General features: G+C 28.8%; 1 protein-coding gene across 10 annotated transcripts in view; it reads right to left on the reverse strand.

The window, feature by feature from the left end:
* Positions 1 to 16,605, reverse strand: part of LOC119610353 (calcium/calmodulin-dependent protein kinase type II alpha chain) — a 33,094-nt gene that overhangs the window by 3,016 nt on the left and 13,473 nt on the right. The window contains exon 1 of one of the 10 annotated variants that reach the window (XM_037965518.1): positions 711 to 1,024. The exons of the other annotated variants lie outside the window; for them this stretch is intronic. The gene's annotated coding sequence lies outside the window, so the exon portion shown is untranslated. Of the gene's footprint in view, positions 1 to 710; positions 1,025 to 16,605 lie in introns of those variants that run through there. 10 annotated transcript variants of the gene reach the window in all.

The following is a 16,605-nucleotide window of genomic DNA, read 5'->3' on the forward strand; positions in this document are numbered from 1 at the left end:
TTTTTTTCGTTTTTTGGTTAATATATGTATGTATAAATGTATATAAATATTGTATATGTATGTATATTGTATATACTCTACTTGTATGTATAGCAGATATTTTTCATACGTTTTTTTTTTTTTTTTTTTTTTTTTTTGTTGTAACAATGTATATATGTATTTCTATATTTATTATATATCTATCTATATAGATTTCTTTTTATATTATAATTTATTTATATTTTATTATTATTTTTATTAAATTATTAAGTTTAGTTGAGATGAGTTAAGTAGAATACATTTTTATCAATTTATTGCGAACTATATATTTATTTCTATTTATTCAGTGTATTTCTGTTCTTATTCGCTTGTGTCTTAAACTCCAACTGACCCAGATTCGGGGCAGAGTGTTGAAAATCAAAAAAAAAAAAAAAAAAAAAAAGAACTTGTGAACAACGGAAGTGTATGTATATGTAAATTCTAATCAGTCCTTGTCCTGTAATGATTTTTGTTATAGTTTTTTTTCTCTTCTTTTGGGAATTTTTTTTTTTTTCAACATTTCATTTCAACTTTTTTCTTTTTCTTTTATTAAAAATTCACTTAATTTTTAACACATTTCAATTTTTTTCTTTTCTTTTCAAGTAAATCAAAAGAAAAGTTATTATTAAATTTATTAAAAAAATCTTCTAAATTCGTTGCCTTACTAGTTCTTTTAATAAGTTTTATCTTACCCGTTCAACAGTTTGTATTTTTTGTTAGTAATTTTTCACTTTTTTTCCATATATTTCGGTTTAGTTGTTAACGAAGCACTTAACCAGCAGAGAAAAAAAGTTTGTATCTACATTTTCAACGTTGATGCGTTTTCTATATATTTTATTTCTCGCATCCAACACTCTTAGGGAAAAAAGAAGAACAAGCACGGTTATTTTCTATTCAATTCTTACTTGTCTCCCCTCATTGGGAATATTTGTAACTGTTTGTTTAGTACGCAGAATCAAATCTACCGAAAAATTGTTCTAAAACCTACCACCACAGTACAAAACACTCACTATTCTACGGCCTGCCACCACTAAAGTAAAAGCGTATAAGGTTATTTGGAAAATGGTCTGACAATGTGTCGCAATTATGTTGCCAATTAGCTTATAAGACTTTTCTTTCTAGTTGGTAACACTAAAAGAGCATTTAGCACAATAACTAATTTCTAACGGTAAATAAGGGTAGTTGGTTCTCTCTCAATCATATTTCCAAGCTCTCTTGCTGTTTAAAAGTGTTGAGTTTTTTTTATAAATACAACCCTGTTTAAAAAGGGAAATTTTATTTCCAACAGGATATTAGCCAGAAAGTTGCCATAGTTTTAAATTCATTTTTAATATTGCCACATTTAGGGTTTTCCTCGAAACACCCACTTTAAGTCAAGGTTATTTTAATTCAGATCTTGTCGTTTGTGTAAATATAGTGTCGCAAATAAATATCAAATTATTTCTTACAAAATATTACAATTTAATTAATGTTGATTAATTTATTATTAAAAAAATCAACGCAAAAGCAACAAGCAGACTGCAAAATATAAGACAAGCTTATTGAACACTGCACAAAAAGCAAATAAAAACACTAAGAATAAAAAGCTTTTAAGTTCAATATTTGATGCATAGTAAAATCTTGAATTTTTTAATGATATACTAGACGATATTTTTGGTAAATATTGAAATTAAGAAGAAATTTAGAAAAATTTCGAAATTTAATTTTATAGACAATTTTTTAGACTAGAGTATAAACTGGAGTATAGACTTGACTATAGACTAGACTATACTATAAACTAGACTGTAACCAGACTATAGACTAGACTATATACTGAACTTGACTACATACTAGACTAGACTATATACTAGACTGTACATACTAGACTAGACTATATACTAGACTACAGACTAGACTATAGACTAGACTATAGACTAGACTTTAGACTAAACTATAGACTAAACTATAGACTAAACTAAAGAATATACTATAGAGTAGACTATAGACTAGACTATAGAGTAGACTATAGACTAGACTATAGAGTATACTATAGACTAGACTATAGAGTAGACTATAGACTAGACTATAGAGTAGACTATAGAGTAGACTTTAGACTAGACTTTAGACTAGATTATATACTAGACTATAGAGTAGACTATAGAGTAGACTATAGAGTAGAATATAGAGTAGACTATAGAGTAGACTATAGAGTAGACTATAGACTAGACTATAGACTAGATTATAGACTAGACTATAGACTAGACTATAGACTAGACTATAGACTAGACTACAGACTAGACTATAGACTAGACTATAGACTAGACTATAGACTAAACTATAGACTAAACTATAGACTAGACTATATACTAGACTAGACTAGACTATATACTAGACTGTACACTAGACTATAGACTAGATCATATACTAGACTAGACTATATACTAGACTATAGACTAGACTAGACTATATACTAGACTATAGACTAGACTAGACTACAGACAAGACTAAAGACTAGACTACAGACTAGACTATAGACTAGACTATAGAGTAGACTATAGACTGGACTATAGACTAGACTATAGACTAGACTATAGACTAGACTATATACTAGACTATAGACTAGACTATAGACTAGACTATAGACTAGACTATAGACTAGACTATAGACTAGACTATAGACTAGACTATAGACTAGACTATAGACTAGACTATAGACTAGACTATAGACTAGACTATAGACTAGACTATAGACTAGACTATAGAACTAGACTAGACTATAGACTAGACTATAGACTAGACTATAGACTAGACTAGACTAGACTATAGACTAAACTATAGACTAGACTATAGACTAGACTATAGACTAGACTATAGACTAGACTACAGACTAGACTATAGACTAGACTATAGACTAGACTATAGACTAGACTATAGACTAGACTATAGACTACACTATAGACTAGACTATAGACTAGACTATAGACTAGACTATAGACTAGACTATAGACTAGACTATAGACTAGACTATAGACTAGACTATAGACTAGACTACAGACTAGACTATAGACTAGACTATAGACTAGACTATAGACTAGACTATAGACTAGACCATAGACTAGACTATAGACTAGACTATAGACTAGACTATAGACTAGACTATAGACTAGACTATAGAATAGACTATAGACTAGACTATAGACTAGACTATAGACTATACTATAGACTATTTGAATTTCTTTTCGAAATTTTGTTCATTTTGAATTAAACGCCAGTGTATATTTAAGACAAGTGTTAAGATATAATCACAGCTGCATGTGTAGACAGTCCAATATATCTCTAGTTAGATTTTTTTTTTGTCAATATTTTTTTCGTAATTGTTTTTCTTTTCATGGTTGTTGGAGTTGTCAAGTTATGTTGTGTTGCATGCATGTATGCATGCAGCAAGCAACATTTGGCATACCAAAATGTCAACATAAAATCATAAATTATATAAACATTTCGAAAAATCTAAAAAAAAAAATTGCAGAAATTTTAAGAATATTTTTTTATATTCAATCTAAAGTTTGTGGTGTTGGTTTTTTTTTCTTTTTGCTACAACAAGGTGTCATAAATCAATTTTATTTTGAGAGACAAATAGAAAAAAGCAAATAAATATTTTAAATATTTTTGTTTGTTAATAAATGATCAAAGATAATGAAAATTAGCTAAAACTATACAAAGTTATTTATAAAAACTAAATGACTTTATGTATTTTTACAAATAAACAAATAATTAGTTTTGAGTTTAGTTAGAGTTAAATTGAAAATTTTATTAATTATTTATTTTTTAGTTTAATGACTTTGATAAGAAATGTACAATGACCTGTTTCATTTTAGTTTAAAGATAAGTTTAAGAAAAGTCAATGAATATTGATTAAACAGAAGTGTTAATGAACTAGAAATAAACTAAACGAAATAGCAAAAGTTATCAATTTGACAACTAATGAAGAAAGACTAAAGGAACTTAATAACTAACTAACTAACTAACTAACTAACTAACTAACTAACTAACTAACTAACTAACTAACTAACTAACTAACTAACTAACTAACTAACTAACTAACTAACTAACTAACTAACTAACTAACTAACTAACTACTAACTAACTACTAACTAACTAACTAACTAACTAACTAACTAACTAACTAACTAACTAACTAACTAACTAACTACTAACTAACTAACTAACTACTACTAACTAACTAACTGACTAACTAACTAACTAACTACTACTAACTAACTAACTAACTAACTAACTACGACTACTAACTAACTAACTAACTAACTACCTAACTAACTAACTAACTAACTAACTAAGTACTAACTACTAACTAACTAACTAACTAACTAACTACTAACTAACTAACTAACTAACTACTACTAACTAACTAACTAACTAACTAACTAACTAACTAACTAACTAACTAACTAACTAACTAACTACTAACTAACTATTATATTGATATATTGATTAAAACAAAGTGGTTAATGAACTAGGAATAAACTAAACAAAATAGCAAAAGTTATCAATTTGACAACTAATGAATGAAAGACTAAAGGAACTAACTAACTTAATAACTAACTAACTACTAACTAACTAACTACTAACTACTAACTAACTAACTAACTAACTAACTAACTAACTAACTAACTAACTAACTAACTAACTAACTAACTAACTAACTAACTAACTAACTAACTAACTAACTAACTAACTAACTAACTAACTAACTAACTAACTAACTAACTAACTAACTAACTAACTAACTAACTACTAACTAACTAACTAACTAACTAACTAACTAACTAACTAACTAACTAACTAACTAACTAACTAACTAACTAACTAACTAACTAACTAACTAACTAACTAACTAACTAACTAACTAACTAACTAACTAACTAAATAACTAACTAACTAAGTAACCAACTAACTAACTAACTAACTAACTATATATATATTGATATATTGATTAAACAGAAGTGTTAATGAACTAGAAATAAACTAAACAAAATAGCAAAAGTTATCAATTTGACAACTAATGAATGAAAGACTAAAGGAACTAACTAACTTAATAACTAACTAACTAACTAACTAACTAACTAACTAACTAACTAACTAACTAACTAACTAACTAACTAACTAACTAACTAACTAACTAACTAACTAACTAACTAACTAACTACCTAACTAACTAACTCACTAACTAACGAATTAAGTAACGAACTAACTAATAATAATTCGAAAAATGTCAAATTTATAGAAAATTATCAAAAAAAAATTAAAAATTATTGAAAATTTTCGATTTTATAGAAAGTTTTATATTTAAAAAAAAATGCAATTTATAGAGAATCTTAGAAAAATTTATGAAAAATTCAAAATTTCTAATTTATAGAAAATTTTTGAAAAAATTTAAATTTATAGAAAATTTTCAAATGTATAATAAATATTCAAATTTATAGAAATTTTTTTGTGTTTTAAATTTTCCAGTTAATAGAAAATCTTTTAAAAACGTAGAATTTATAGAAATTTTCGAACTTATTAAAAAATTTAGCAAAATTTTCAAATTTCTAATTTATAGAAAATTTCGAATTCACAAACTATTTATGATAAATTTTAAATTTACAGAAAATGTTTGTTTAAATTTGAATTCACAGCAAAATAAAATTTATTTTAAAATTAACAAAAAATTTTGGATAAAAAACTATTAAAATTTTGAACTAAAATCCCCCTTTTTTTTATAAAATTAAAATAAATACTCATAACTCTTAAATAAACAATTAACATTTAAAAAACCATTAACAATTCAATTATTAATTGTATCGATTAAATTTTTGTAAAAAAATTTCACACAAATCAACCATTAATTTTCATTAAATAAAACACTGTATGGTCTGTATGTGTTCATGTGGTTATGAAATATTTTCGCCAAAAATAATTAACAATTTTATTAATTAAAACTTACAACGGTACAAACAAATAATTTATAAATGATTTTTTTTATATTAAAGTGGAATTTTTGTTCAATTACTATTTGTTTACGATTTAAAAAAATAAATCATTTATTTTTTTATTACACTAAATCATAAAGAGATTCATACCATTTTTATATGGGAATTAGCCAACAAACAAAATGAACTCAATTGCAACAATCGTAAAAAAATGTAATGTATTTATTTAATAAATTTGACATTGCCAATAAACAAAGCAAAAAAACAACAAATAAAAACTTAAATGATAATAAAAAACAACAAGAAACAAAACAAAATTTCATACTCTTTAAGAAATAAAAATTAAAGTAAATAAATACAACAACAAGACAGCCATTATTTTAATATAACAATAACAACAATTGTCGCACTTGATTAGCTTTCCTCCTTGCTTCGACTGTCTATGTATGAGAGTATACATCTGTATAAGTATTTGTAGGTGTATTTGTTTGTCTGTGAATTCAGTGTAAAATTGGCAATTGTACCGTTTTTAAAGTAGTGTAAATAAACGATTAATATTTAAATTGCACGAAACAAAGTGTGACAAATAAACAACTACAACAACGGCAACGACAACAAAAAATGTCGATGCTCTGTGTCAGGAACATACAAACAAATTTCTGTATAGAAAAGACAATTTTTAAACAGACTAATTGCAATTGACAGCTTGAAAAATTGATTTTCGTGTTTTTTATGTAAATTTTTGAAATTCCAAACAATTAAACACACATTGAAAAATCATCAATTTTAAAAATGACTTTTAGCACTATTATCGAAAATTAAGTAAAAATAAATTGGTATTTGAACAAAAAAAATAAATAAAAGTAAACAAAAAAGAATAAAGTGTTTTAAATTGAAGCAGTAAGAAGGTCGAATTGTTTACACAATTTAAAAAATATTTTGTACCCTAGACTAGTCGAATATCGCAGACTGTAGTGGACTACAGACTAAACTAGAGGACTGGACTAACAGATTGTAGTCCGGACTATAGACTAAACTATAATCTGGACTATAGGCTAGACTATAATCTAGACTATATACTACACTATAGTCTGGACTATAGTCTAAACTATAGCCTTAACTATATTCTGGACTATATACTTGACTATAGTCTGTCCTATAGACTAGACTACAGTCCGGACTATAACCTGAACTATAGTCTGGACTATAGAGTAGACTATAGTCTGGACTATAGAGTAGACTATAGTCTGGACTATAGAGTAGACTATAGTCTGGACTATAGAGTAGACTATAGTCTGGACTATAGAGTAGACTATAGTCTGGACTATAGAGTAGACTATAGTCTGGACTATAGAGTAGACTATAGTCTGGACTACAGAGCAGACTATAGTCTGGACTATAGAGTAGACTATAGTCTGGACTATAGAGTAGACTATAGTCTGGACTATAGAGTAGACTATAGTCTGGACTATAGAGTAGACTATAGTCTGGACTATAGAGTAGACTATAGTCTGGACTATAGAGTAGACTATAGTCTGGACTATAGAGTAGACTATAGTCTGAACTATAGAGTAGACTATAGTCTGGACTATAGAGTAGTCTATAGTCTGGACTATAGAGTAGACTATAGTCTGGACTATAGAGTAGACTATAGTCTAGACTATAGAGTAGACTATAGTCTGGACTATAGAGTAGACTACAGTCTGGACTATAGAGTAGACTACAGTCTGGACTATAGACAATAGACTATACTACTATAGATTAGTGTATAGTCTGGACAATAGACTAGACTATTAGAGTAGACTATAGACTAGTGTATAGTCTAGACAATAGATTAGACTATAGACTAGAGTATAGTCTGAACAATAGACTAGACTCTAGTCTGGACAATAGACTATAGTCTGAACAATAGACTTGACAATAGTCTGGACTATAGACTAGACTATAGTCTGTACTAAAGACTAGACTATAGTCTGGACTATAGACTAGTCTATAGTCTGGACTATAGACTAGTCTATAGTCTGGACTATAGGCTTAACTATATACTATAATCCAGACTATAGGCTAGACTATAATCTAGACTATATACTACACTATAGTCTGGACTGTAGACTAAACTATAGCATGGACTATATACTTGACTATAGTCTAGTCTGTTGTCGAGACTAGGCTATAGTCTGGACTATAGACTAGACTATAGACTAGACTATAGACTAGACTGTAGACTAAACTATAGACTAGACTATAGACTAGACTATAGACTAGACTATAGACTAGACTATAGAAGACTAGACTATAGACTAGACTATAGACTAGACTATAGACTAGACTATAGACTAGACTATAGACTAGACTATAGACTAGACTATAGACTAGACTATAGACTAGACTATAGACTAGACTATAGACTAGACTATAGACTAGACTATAGACTAGACTATAGACTACACTATATACTAGACTATAGACTAGACTATAGACTAGGCTATAGACTAGACTAGACTATAGACTAGACTATAGTATGGACTGTAGACTAGACTATAGTGTGGACTGTATACTAGACTATAGTATGGACTGTAGACTAGACTATAGTCTAGAGTGTAGACTAGACTATAGTCTGGACTGTAGACTAAACTATAGTCTGTACTATAGACTATAGTCTGGACCAGTTTATATTCTGGAATATAGACCAACCTGGTCTGGAATATTGACCAGTCTGGAATATAGACCAATCTATGTCTGGAATATAGGCCAGTCTAAAGACTGGACTAGACCAATCTAATTTGGACTGGACTATAGGAGAGACTATAGACCAGTTTATATACTGGAATAAAGACGAGTTTGTATTCTGGAATATAGACCAGCCTATAGTCTGGACTATGGGACAGTCTTTTAAAACGTTTTTAAAGTAATCAGCTAAAGTAAACACACCTTTATATGACAAAAATCTGTCACAAAATCACACCATAAATCAACAAATACAACAAAAGTCATAAAATCTCAAACTTTTCTATTAATTAAAGAAAATTTTTCAAATATAAAGATTTTCACATTTACAATCATATCAAAACCCCATCACAATCAATAATAACAGACATCAGTTGCCCATCATAAATAACACTTTCGATTTCAAACACTTTCTTATTCAGATACCAAAATGAAATTGAAAATAAACACAAATTGTTAACAAAAATTTAAAAAATTTAACAAATCTATAAAATAACAAAAACATAAATGAGGTGTTTGGTGTTGGTGGTAAACTAAGGTATTATTAAAATTTATGATCCGTAACTTTTAGATTATAAAAGTGGGTATTTAATTCTTTCTATTTAAATTCAATTCGAACACTTTTTAACGTCACATTTTGTATTCATTGTGGTTGTTGAGCACAAATCGATTGATTGTAAGATCGTCTGGTCATTCATTGATTTTTGTTTTGTGGTCAATAATGAAAATGTTTATAATACAAATTGATCCATCGTTTTTTTTTATAAATGACTTTTGTGAGGTTGTGTCTGTCCGTTGGGGTTTTGAATCAATTTAACAACTACTATTATTTGTGGGCGTTAGTTTATTTAATTACAATATTTTCTTCTTTTTATTTGTTTGTTTAAAATGTCTTTCTTTTTTCTGATTAATAATTTTTTCCTACTTTATCAATTTGTTAAACTCATTTAATATTCATAATTTATTTACTTTTTTTTATCGGATAACGTTTCTGTTACAGGTTTCTTTCGGACAATAAATGCCTTCTTACCAACACTTTAATTTCATCTTAAATTACTAAAGAGACTTTGTCGGATGATTGGAAAACGTGCTCGTGTCTTTCTTTCAAAGATTATAATGTGTGAAATCAACTCGTTTGTATGAAGAAGAAATAACAAATATCGAGTTTAAATTGAAACTTTTACTTTCAACCAAATTTAAAGCCGTGTTTATATTTTAAAAGGGTAAGTGAAACAAATTTGAGAATTATTTATATTTACAGTAAAACCCAATTTGTTTACATTAATAGAATGATTGGCAAAATGAAATTAAAAGTTTTTAAAAAATTTTATCAATTTGTTAAATTGTACTTTAAATTTCAATTGACTTGATGAGATTGCAAAATCTCATTTATAGAAAACTTGAAATGAAATAGGAACGGGAGAATAGCTTTAAGAATGTTTATTAAAACAGTGATCGACACAAAGAGAACTCTCGCCTCCTTCTTAGAAGTAAACTTGAAACGGCATCGCTCAAAACCCAAATAAAAGCAAAGCAAGAACAACAGTTTGAGACTGTTGTTCACAGCAATGATCGACGTCACGTCAGCTCTTCTTCGAATCCTAAAAAGTTGTTTATTTTTGTTTTATATTATATAAAACACGCTCTTTCTCTCTCTCTCCCCATTTTTTAAAGAGAGCTCTTTTTGCCTTTATTTTAACAAAGCCTTTGTTACACGTTTTATTTAAAAAACATACCCAATTTCTAATATTGATCTTAATTTAAAGTTAATCTTGAATATTATTTATCTCTATTATTGAAAATAACCATAATTTTCTCCAAATCTGTTTGCCATTAATGATTTAATATTAAATTTTATCCTATTGGACGTTATTATTTCAAATTACTCTTATCTGAAAAGCTTTTGGAAAACAGTTGACTGTTTGCAATTTAATTTAAATAAAATTAAATATATTTTGTCTTAATCACCACGTTTAACTGATTAATCTGTATTGTCTAAAACCTCATATTAAACGAAAGAGAGAAAAAAACAATAAAGTAATCGCTATAATTATATGTGTATAAATCAAATATGTCTATATGTTCATGTAGTCTAAATATATAAAAATTATGGTTGGTAAAGATTGGTAGGACACCCTTCACAACTTCATAAGTTTTCTTCTAATAGATATTTCAGTCCAGTCGAATTGTAAGCCATCAATTTCTTTTCGAGTATAGTTTATAGTTTCTTCTAGTCTAGTCTATAGTCTAGTCTATAGTCCTAGTCTATAGTCTAGTCTATAGTCTAGGTCTATAGTCTAGTCTATAGTCTAGTCTAAGTTAGTCTATAGTCTAGTCTATAGTCTAGTCTATAGTCTAGTCTTATCTGTCTTAGTCTAGTCTATAGTCTAGTCTATAGTCTAGTCTATAGTCTAGTCTATTAGTCTAGTCTTATAGTCTAGTCTATAGTCTAGTCTATAGTCTAGTCTATAGTCTAGTCTATAGTCTAGTCTATAGTCTAGTCTATAGTCTAGCTATAGTCTAGTCTATAGTCTAGTCTATAGTCTAGTCTGATAGTCAGTCTATAGTCTAGTCTATAGTCTAGTCTATAGTCTAGTCTCTAGTCTAGTCTATAGTCTAGTCTATAGTCTAGTCTATAGTCTAGTCTATAGTCTAGTCTATAGTCTAGTCTATAGTCTAGTCTATAGTCTAGTCTATAGTCTAGTCTATATAGTCTAGTCTATAGTCTAGTCTATAGTCTAGTCTATAGTCTAGTCTATAGTCTAGTCTATAGTCTAGTCTATAGTCTAGTCTATAGTCTAGTCTATAGTCTAGTCTATAGTCTAGTCTATAGTCTAGTCTATAGTCTAGTCTATAGTCTAGTCTATAGTCTAGTCTATAGTCTAGCCTATAGTCTAGTCTATAGTCTAGTCTATAGTCTAGTCTATAGTCTAGTCTATAGTCTAGTCTATAGTATAGTCTATAGTCTAGTCTATAGTCTAGTATAGTCTAGTCTATAGTCTAGTCTATAGTCTAGTCTATAGTCTAGTCTATAGTCTAGTCTATAGTCTAGTCTATAGTCTAGTCTATAGTCTAGTCTATAGTCTAGTCTATAGTCTAGTCTATAGTCTAGTCTATAGTCTAGTCTATAGTCTAGTCTATCTCTAGTCTATAGTCTAGTCTATTGTCTAGTCTATAGTCTAGTCTATAGTCTAGTCTATAGTCTAGTCTATGTCTAGTCTATAGTCTAGTCTATAGTCTAGTCTATAGTCTAGTCTATAGTCTAGTCATAGTCTACTCTAGTATCTATAGTCTATTAGCTCTAGTCTATAGTCTAGTCTATAGCTAGTCTATAGTCTAGTCTATAGTCTATCTATAGTCTAGTCTATAGTCTAGTCTATAGTCTAGTCCATAGTCTAGTCTATAGTCTAGTCTATAGTCTAGTCTATAGTCTAGTCTATAGTCTAGTCTATAGTCTAGTCTATTAGTTCTAGTCTATAGTCTAGTCTATAGTCTAGTCTATAGTCTAGTCTATAGTCTAGTCTATAGTCTAGTCTATAGTCTGAGTCTATAGTCTAGTCTATAGTCTAGTCTATAGTCTAGTCTGATAGTCTAGTCTATAGTCTAGTCTATAGTCTAGTCTATAGTCTAGTCTATAGTCTAGTCTATAGTCTAGTCTATAGTCTAGTCTATAGTCTAGTCTATAGTCTAGTCTATAGTCTAGTCTATAGTCTAGTCTATAGTCTAGTCTATAGTCTAGTCTATAGTCTAGTCTATAGTCTAGTCTATAGTCTAGTCTATAGTCTAGTCTATAGTCTAGTCTATAGTCTAGTCTATAGTCTAGTCTATAGTCTAGTCTATAGTCTAGTCTATAGTCTAGTCTATAGTCTAGTCTATAGTCTAGTCTATAGTCTAGTCTATAGTCTAGTCTATAGTCTAGTCTATAGTCTAGTCTATAGTCTAGTCTATAGTCTAGTCTATAGTCTAGTCTATAGTCTAGTCTATAGTCTAGTCTATAGTCTAGTCTATAGTCTAGTCTATAGTCTAGTCTATAGTCTAGTCTATAGTCTAGTCTATAGTCTAGTCTATAGTCTAGTCTATAGTCTAGTCTATAGTCTAGTCTATAGTCTAGTCTATAGTCTAGTCTATAGTCTAGTCTATAGTCTAGTCTATAGTCTAGTCTATAGTCTAGTCTATAGTCTAGTCTATAGTCTAATTTATAGTCTAGTCTATTGTCTAGTCTATAGTCTAGTCTATAGTCTAGTCTATAGTCTAGTCTACAGTCTAGTCTATAGTCTAGTCTATAGTCTTATCTATAGTCTAGTCTATAGTCTAGCCTATAGTCTAGTCTATAGTCTAGTCTCTAGTATAGTCTATAGTCTAGTCTATATGCTAGTCTATAGTCTAGTTTATAGTCTATTTTATATTCTAGTCTACAGTCTAGAGTATAGTCCAGACTATAGTCTATTCTATAGTCTAGTCTATAGTCCAGATTATAGTCTAGTCTGTAGTCTAGTCTATAGTCCGGTTTATAAATTACACTATGTATAGTCCAGACTATAGGCTAAACTATAGTCCTGTTTATAGATTATACTATAATCCATACTATAGACTAGACTACAGTCCATACTATAGACTATACAATAGTCCAAACTATGGACAAGTCTATAGTCCAGAGAATACACTAGACTATAGACAAAACTATAGTCCAGACTATAGACAAAACTGTAATCTAAAATATAGACTAAACTATAATCCGGAATATAGAGTAGACTATAGTCCAGACTTCAAATTAGATTATAGTCCAAAATATAGAGTAGACTAATGCACAGACTATAAATTAAACTATAATCCAGATGTAACGAATTAGTACTCATTGGAAGCTCGGCATTAGACAATGTAACACTCTAATAACTAACTATGGATAGGATATTTGATTTTGTGAACTCACACTAACATGTCTGGTCCTTCTAACCTGAAACTTTTCTTGGAATAACACATTTTAGAACAGATTATTTAAAACAACCCATTCGACCAGCTAACAAATGAATGAAATCAATTTGAAATACCCAATTTTCAAGTAGCTACCATTTAATTTTAATGTATGCCACATTAAAGCTTTAAAATTGTTGTAATAAAACAAAAACAAAAAAACTAAATTAAAGTCTGCATATGGTCATGTGTAAGTGAATACATTTAGTGCGGTGGTCAGTGGCAGAGTGTTGTTTTAGCGGTTTTGTGGCGGTGCTGCTGCTGTTGTAGCTCTCGTAATAACACAATGTTATTAACTTTACACTTAATAAATCATAATGGTTTATTTATGGCTGTTTTTTTTTTTAATAATATTATAATGTTATAACAATTTTTTTCTTTCATATATTAATAAATTCTGAGGCTAAAATATTTTGCAGAAAAAAAAAAGCGAAAATGTTTATTGAAATTTTATGTTCTTTAAAGGAAACCAAAAGTGGTTGGTTAAAATAATGAATCATATTTAAATATAGAAATATGTATATTGATTAAATAGCGGCTCTGGTCTTTAATAAAAGAAATCTAAAATGGACACCAAGTGTTTAATGGAAAATAAAATTACATGTAAATAAAATTATTAGATGGTTTAACACAACTAGTCTTAGATCAGACCAGTTCTTAAGTATAATTTAGCCAATAAATTTTCTTTGGTCCGACAAAAATCTTTTAACTATTAGACATTAAACATTAAACGTCTAACATTAAAGTCAAGTACAATTATTATTAATAATAATTTCAATAATTCTCTTATGATTTTATGTTAAAGTTTTTCTTTTGGGGTTAATAACAATCATATCCAAAAAGGCGGGTGCTAGAAAATTGACCACCACCACTGTAATCACAACATATTGGTAAGAAAATTACTTAAATAAAAAAGTGCAAGTTTTGTTTATAACAACCAAGACCACTTCCACATACCAAATTGCTATTAGACAATTAATGACTATGAAGTTAATATTTTTCCCTCTACATATTTGTTTATAATTTTTAATATATGTATATGTATACATTAGGGAGACCCCGAAATCCAGACAATAGGATAGACCATAATCCAGACAATAGGATAGACTTTAGTCCAGACTATGGTCTAGACTATAGTCCAGACTATGGACTAGTCTATAGCCCAGACTATGGACTAGTATATAGTCCAGACTATCGACTAGTATATAGTCCAGACTATCGACTAGTCTATAGTGCAGACTATAGACTACGCTATAGTCCAGACTATAGACTAGACTATAGTCCAGACTATAGACTAGACTATAGTCCAGACTATAAACTAGTCTATAATCCATACTATAGACTAGTCTATAGTATGGATAATAGACTAGTTTATAGTCCAGACTACGGACTAGACTATAGTCCAGACTATGGACTAGTCTATAGCCCGGACTATGGACTAGTATATAGTCCAGACTATCGAGTAGTCTATAGTCCAGACTATAGACTAGGCTATAGTCCAGACTATAGACTAGACTATAATCCAGACTATAAACTATTCTATAATCCATACTATAGACTAGTCTATAGTATGGATTATAGACTAGTTTATAGTCCAGACTATCGACTAGTCTATAGTCCAGACTATAGACTAGGCTATAGTCCAGACTATAGACTGGACTATAGTCCAGACTATAGACTAGACTATAGTCCAGACTATAAACTAGTCTATAATCCATACTATAGACTAGTCTATAGTATGGACTATAGACTAGAATATGGTTCAGACTATTGACTATCCTATTTTCCAGTATATAGACTAGACTATAGTCCAGATTACAGGCTAGACTATAGGTCAGACTACAGACTTGATTATATTCCAGTATATAGGCTAGGCTATTGTCCAGAGATTAGATTATATAATAGTCCCGACATTAGACAAGAATATAGTCCACACTATAGAATCTGCTACAAGACTATAGTGTCTATACTTGACTAGACTATAGGATTATACTATAGTTCAGGCAATAGTCTTTAGTCCAGACAATAGACTATAGTCTATAGTTTGGACTTAAATCTATTTTATATTCTGGTCTATGGACAAGTTAGAAAACATAAAATAAAATTGGTCCTATTAGTCCTAAACTTTCACTTTAATTGGAAACAATTCGTAAATTTTATTTTGAAGCCTCCCTAATGGACATATCTCTACCAAAACTCACCTAAAACCATAAAGAAATTATTAACAACGAACAAAAATTAATATTGGAAAAAATTTGTGTTTATATTTGTTAAGAATCAACAAACGTGAGGAGTATGAGTCTTAATGAGACACCACTTTAGAGTCCCTCGATACACAATAATTTCAAAACATTTACGTTTCAAGGGGTATTGAACAAAAATCCAAAAAAAAAAAAAACAGTTCAACAATTTTGTGTGAATTTCAAACCAAATGAACACTTTATTTTAATATTATTTCATGCATAAGTATTTGTGTACTTTGGTCTTGCTGTTTGGATGTTATTCCATTTTGGGGTGGTGTTATGATGTTATACATGATTGTATGTAAAAATCTATATAAACAATTGTTTATATACATATATACAGACAATTACTACTAAAAGATACATTTTGTTTGTATATATAGGTTACCCAATTATTAGAGATAAAATAAACAATAATAACAACAAAATTAAACATTTGTTTAGCAAAAAATATAAACCACAAAATTTTGTATATATTCAGCCAAGTACGCCTTCATGGGAAACTTTCTTGCTCTATCGATTTTGACAGTTGTTTAAACAAACCCACACTAAAAGAAGATTTTTTGTCATGCGACTTATTTATGATTTTATTAAATACTTCAACAGAATTGTGTTTATATATTTATTTAAGAATTTTACCGAAAATTTGCTAAAACTTTTTCTTTGTTGTCTGCAAT

Source organism: Lucilia sericata, unplaced genomic scaffold (genome assembly GCF_015586225.1).
Source record: "Lucilia sericata isolate MDLA Ls3-8-SP2 unplaced genomic scaffold, ASM1558622v1 Contig001168F_arrow, whole genome shotgun sequence".
In the NCBI taxonomy this organism is placed as follows: Eukaryota; Metazoa; Arthropoda; class Insecta; order Diptera; family Calliphoridae; genus Lucilia; species Lucilia sericata.